Source organism: Castor canadensis, chromosome 3 (genome assembly GCF_047511655.1).
Source record: "Castor canadensis chromosome 3, mCasCan1.hap1v2, whole genome shotgun sequence".
NCBI lineage: Eukaryota > Metazoa > Chordata > Mammalia > Rodentia > Castoridae > Castor > Castor canadensis.
In genome coordinates, this window is record NC_133388.1 from 69906961 (window position 1) to 69912410 (window position 5450).

The 5450-nt window shown below is 43.1% G+C and overlaps 1 pseudogene; it reads right to left on the bottom strand.

Moving 5' to 3' along the window:
* Positions 1–4442: 4442 nt before the first annotated feature.
* On the bottom strand, positions 4443–4585 carry LOC141421931 (U1 spliceosomal RNA; annotated as a pseudogene).
* Between the last annotated feature and the right edge of the window lie 865 nt (positions 4586–5450).

Here is a 5450-nt window from a genome sequence, read left to right on the forward strand (position 1 = left end):
ATTATGGAAACTTGAAAGCACTTATGAAAGGGTATACCACACCCGGCTATTAGATATCTAAGATTCATTTCAGCACTTTAAATGTATTATGTCATTTAATCCTCATAACACCCTCTGAGATGGATCCCACAGTCATACCCATTTGACAGAAGAGAAAACTGAGACTGTAAATTCCTCAGCTACAGAGTGAGAATTCACCCCACAGCCAGCAGGATCAGCAGCTAGAAGTCTGAGGATACAAGTCTCCCTTTCCCTACCTTTCTAGTCAGTGCTTTTGTCCCCAGGGTCTCCCTGAGACAAGATTTGAAATGGAGCACAAATGCAGGACTGGGGCTTTCATGCTAAATGTGCAGCCACTGGAAACCTCTGCCTTTGACCTTTCAGCAAGATCGTCCCTGCTCCTAGTCTTACTCTCCTGCCTGGTGTGCAAGTGCCTGGTCGGGGCTCATGTGCTATCCCCTTCCTGGAAAGCCCCTCCCTCAAGGCTTCCATTCTGTGTAAGGAGGACTAGAACTGGGGTTTTTTCAAAAATGAGAAATGGGCTGTGAACACCTGTAGTACTGTGTTAGAAGGAACCACATAATCCCTTGCTTTATTGTGACCTTTTGTTTTTTAAGTACACTTTACAAACAAAAGAAGAAAACAGAAAACCCCAGAAGGGGCAGGAAAGGGGTGTACTGTTGTTAGACATCCTCTCATCAATCATAGACTGCAGGTCCCTGGGTTGGGGGGGGGGGTCCCTGATAGAGGCTGCCTGGAAGGAGGACTGGAGGCTGGTCTTGCATAAGATATCTTCATGTCTGATCTGCTTCTGCAAATGGGGCGAACTTCCACCCTGCTGGATGCAGACAGGATGCAAAGCTGCCACTGATGGTTAGAGCTCACTTGAAAGAGATACTCTGTAAGAGACACTTAGGCTTAAATTCTCAGCCCCTGGAGGAATGCAGCCTGTGTTGTCTTGTCCATTGCTGTGCATGCTAAAGCAGGCTCTGACTTGTAGGAGGGGCTCAGAAATACTTCCTGGTGAATCAGTACTAAGAAAATGTTTCCTCAATTGACAAGACATAGCCATTCCCAGCCTTCTTCCCTGGCTCCCTCTTGAAGCACATTTTCTCAGGTGACTGCTGGATAGAGGCACAGAGAAGCAAGCAGTGTTCCCTGGGTCACTTTGCAATTGTGGGTCTCTATAGTCTTTCTATTAGGATCAGTGTATACTTTTTTGGAGGGAGGTGAATTTGCTCCACACTGGCATCCATTCCAAGACTTAGAGCGTAAGGACTAGGGGTATGGCTCAAGTGGTAATAGCGCCTGCCTAACAAAACTTAAAGCTTGTCACTTAAGAAATGCCAGCAGAGCTATCCTCACAGATTTTTGCCTTCCTTCTTGCTGAGGACTCATATATGTTCCCAGAAACAAGTGCCAGCCAGGCCCCTGGAGGCTACCCAAGCAGTGTGGCCCAGTTATACGGCGCCAGGCAAACATGGCTCTGCTGGTAGTTATCATCTAAACAGCTAAATCCGGTCAGTAACTGAAGTGCTGCTCGTGGCCTCTGTCCCTGGAAAACCCCAGTGAGGATGAGCACTCAGAGGCTGCTAGCTGGGTCTCCCCCCAAATTATCCCTACTCTGCCCAGGGAAACCAGGTCTTTCCTGTTCTTCTTCTGCTTCTCCTTTTCATCCTCATTCCAGTCCCAATGAAGGCTTACTCATTGTAGCACTTGGTAAAACCTACTCAACTGGTTAACTCTGAGATGTGCAGTCTACCTCTTACAATAAAGTCAGGTGCTGGCTTTTGTGTGAAGGATGTGCCTAGAGTTTTTTTTTTTTTTTTTTTTTTTTTTTTTATGGTGACTGCTCAAAAGGAGCATTTGTTTGGTGAATAGCTATATCAAAGTTTACACGGCACTATCTACCATCTGGCCATCTGGGACAAGGGTCCATTCCCTTCTCTCTCTCTCTCTCTTTGGGCTGTGTTTTTTACTGGGGTTTGAATTTAGGGCCCCATGCTCCCAACACTTGCTAGGCAGGCACTCTACAACTTGAGCCACTCTGCTAGCTCAATCCTTTCCCTTCGAAAAGGATATTTCCCTGTATTCCATTCCCTCTGCATCCCTTTGGACCTGGGGATGACTCTTATTGAGGGGGACATGCAGAAAGGCATGGAGATCTATCTTAAACCCTTGAAAGGGGATCCCAGGATGGGGTGCTATGCAGTTGGGCTGTTGAGATGGTTAATTATCATTAGACATTTGTATGTTTTATTCCCTCCACAGGCTGTAGGGGTCAAGGAAGAGATCAGCAAAGGCACAGATGACATGAGCCTACAGCACAGGGTGTCTTTCCAGAAACCCAGTTGCTTCCTCAGCTCACTGGCAAGCTGCCCACTGGTTAAAAGAGTAGTAGAGGTGGGATGAACCCCCAGTACACCTGAACTTGTGTGACCATGTCTCCTGCAGTTGCTGCTTCCCAACCAGCAGGAAACATAAGACCTGAATAGACAGCACTTTCAAAACACACATGCCCAGAGCAGGGTCAAATGCGGATGGGGCTTGTGCATTTTGAAAATGTTCCCCTGGTGCCTGTGATGCGAAACTCTGGCTAAGAACCTCTAAGGTAGCATGTTTCAGTTTAAAATCTTCATTCCTTTACCCTTATAGGATGTGGGCATAGAAAAGTGCTATTAAAGAGAATTTAAAACCACACTGAGCTCTGATTTTTTTTCCCTGCATAGAGGAGTCAGTGGGCAAATAATGCTTTTTGTTACCCAGGAGGCTCTTTTTGAGTCAGAACCAAGCACCAGCACACGGTTTTGGTGTCGCCTTGCATATAGAAAAAAGGCAAGGCAAGGCAAGGTTCTAGGAACCTAGTGATGTACAGATGACATGCAGGAATTTCAGGTGCTCAGGGTTCTTGGGTCTACTCTGAGAATGAAAGCACAGGTAGACTCCAGCAGCAGAGGCTGGAAAGATTTAATTTGTAGAGAAGGAAGAGAAAGGCTGCATGGGGGTATGCAGGGGGACCTGGAAACCGGTGGTCCCCTGGGTCAGGTTGGAAATTGGGTTTTCATAGCCAATAGGGTGGAGATGTCTCTCTCAGTTGCAAACAGAAGTTTCCTGGGAAGGAGAAGTGTCTCCTTGGTCAATTATCACCTTTTGGAACCTCCTGCAGTCTGTCCTTCACTAGGGTTGTAGGTAAAGCCATTCCTACCTGTAATCAGTCATTTGGGGAACAGGTGAGTAAGATAAACTAGGGAGCCAGGAAACATTACAGGCTTGGCAGGACCTCCGGGGTGCATGCGCTCGCCCAGAACTGAGGAAAGCAAGGGCTGAGGCAAGGGCTTGACCTGTTGTGCTACTGCAGGATGTGGAAGCGTAAGAATTGTAATGTGGCTACTATCCCTTCTCTTTTGTATTTTATTGGGAAAATTGTGGTTTACTTGCTGATAAAAAGTCTGAAATCAGGTTTAAAAAAGTCAGGCTTTTAAATTCCAGGACTTAATGTAGTTGACTAAAGAATAGTTGATCATTAAAAAAACATGTGGAGGACTGGAATTGTGGCTCAAGTGAAATCCCGAGTTCAGTGCCACCAAAAACAAAACAAAACAAAACAAAACAAAACAAAACAGAGAATCACTACGTACATTTTGGGATTTTGGGTTGTTTCTTGAGATTTTTTTTTTCCTCATGAATTTTCTGAACTAATAACACTTTTATGGTCTTAGAATAGTTTCAGGTTTATAGAAAAACTTACCAGATCATACTGAGAGTTCAGGTATAAATGTCACCTTTACACACACCACTTTTCCCTGTTATCAATGCCTTGTATAGTGGGGTACATTTGTTACAATTCATGAATTAATGTCAATTTTTTTTTCTGGTGCGAGGGACTGAACCCAGGACCTCTTGGAGGTGCTCTACCACTGAGTTACATAACTGCACCATACACATACTCCTGGTAACTATTGATATTTTTACTGCCTTGTCTCTAGTTTTTTTCCGTTTTCCGGAATGTCATATAATTGATTGATACAGCAGATAGCCTTTTCAGATTAACTTCTTTTATAACACATTTAAGGTTGCTCCATGTCTTTGTGACTTGACAACTTATTAAGCTTAGTGTTAAATAACATTCCTTTGTATGGATGCACCATGCTTTGTCATTCATCTACTGAAGGACATCTTTATTTCTTCCAGTTTTGCACCATTGTAAAGAAAGCTGCTATAAACTTTTGTGGTGCAAAAGTTGGATCTTACAGCAAGACTGTGCTTTGCTTTGTAAAACACTGCCAAATTATCTTCCAAAGGGGCTGTATCATTTTCATTCCCACCAGTTCATGCTGCTCTGCATCCTTGCCAGCATTTGGTGTTATCATTTTAAATTTTATATATTCTAATAAATATGTAGTGTAATTTCACTGTTTCAGTTTGCAATTTCTTTTTTATTTTAGGGGAGAGTGCTAACGCAGTCCCCCACCACCACAAATTATGGGGAAATCGCAGGGGTCAGCACATCCGGAGTGCAATGGATAAGGCTCACTCTGGGGAAACCACCTTCGTGATCATGGTATCTCCCCTGCCAGGTAAGGATCGATTTGCAATTTCTTGATGACAGAGATGTTAAGCATCTTTTCATATATTTATTTGCCATCTATCTTTTTTTTTTTTTTTTGACAGATTGGGGTTTGAAATCAGGGCTTGGAGCTTGCAAAGCAGGTGCTCTATGGCTTGAGCTATACCTGTAGTCTATCTTCTTATCTTCTTTGGTGAGATGTCTGTTCTGCCAATTTTAATTGGGTCATTTTCTTATTGTTGAGTTTTAGGAATTCTTTGTGTTTTAGATACTGGTCCTTTACCATATTTGCTTTGCAAATTTTTTCTCCTACTGTATAGTTAATCTATTCACTCCATTAAGTGTTTTTCTCAGTGAAGTTTTTAATTTTAATAAAGTATAATTTATGGATTTTTTTCTTTCATGGATTGTGCTTTTGGTGTTGTATCTAAAAACTAATAGCCAGCTACGTATGGTGACACACATTTGTAATCCCAGCACTCAGGAGGCAGAGGCAGAAAGATCACAAGTTCAAGGCCAGCCCAAGCTATATAGAGAGCTTGTCAAAAACCAAAACAGCTGGGCGCTGTTGGCTCATGCCTGTAATCCTAGCTACTCAGGAGGCAGAGATCAGGAGGATCAAGGTTCAAAGCCAGCCTGGGCAAATAGTTTGGGAGACCCTATCTTGAAAAAAACCATCACAAAAAAGGGCTGGTGGAGTGCCTCAAGGTATAGGCCCTGAGTTCAAGTCCCAGTACACCAAAAAAAAAAAGTGCATAAAACTCATAGACAAACCCAAGTCACCTAGATTTTCTTATATTATCACCTAAAAGTTTATAGTTTTTTCTTTTTAACATAAAACCCATTTTGAGTTAAATTTTTGAAAGATCTGATTTTGACTATT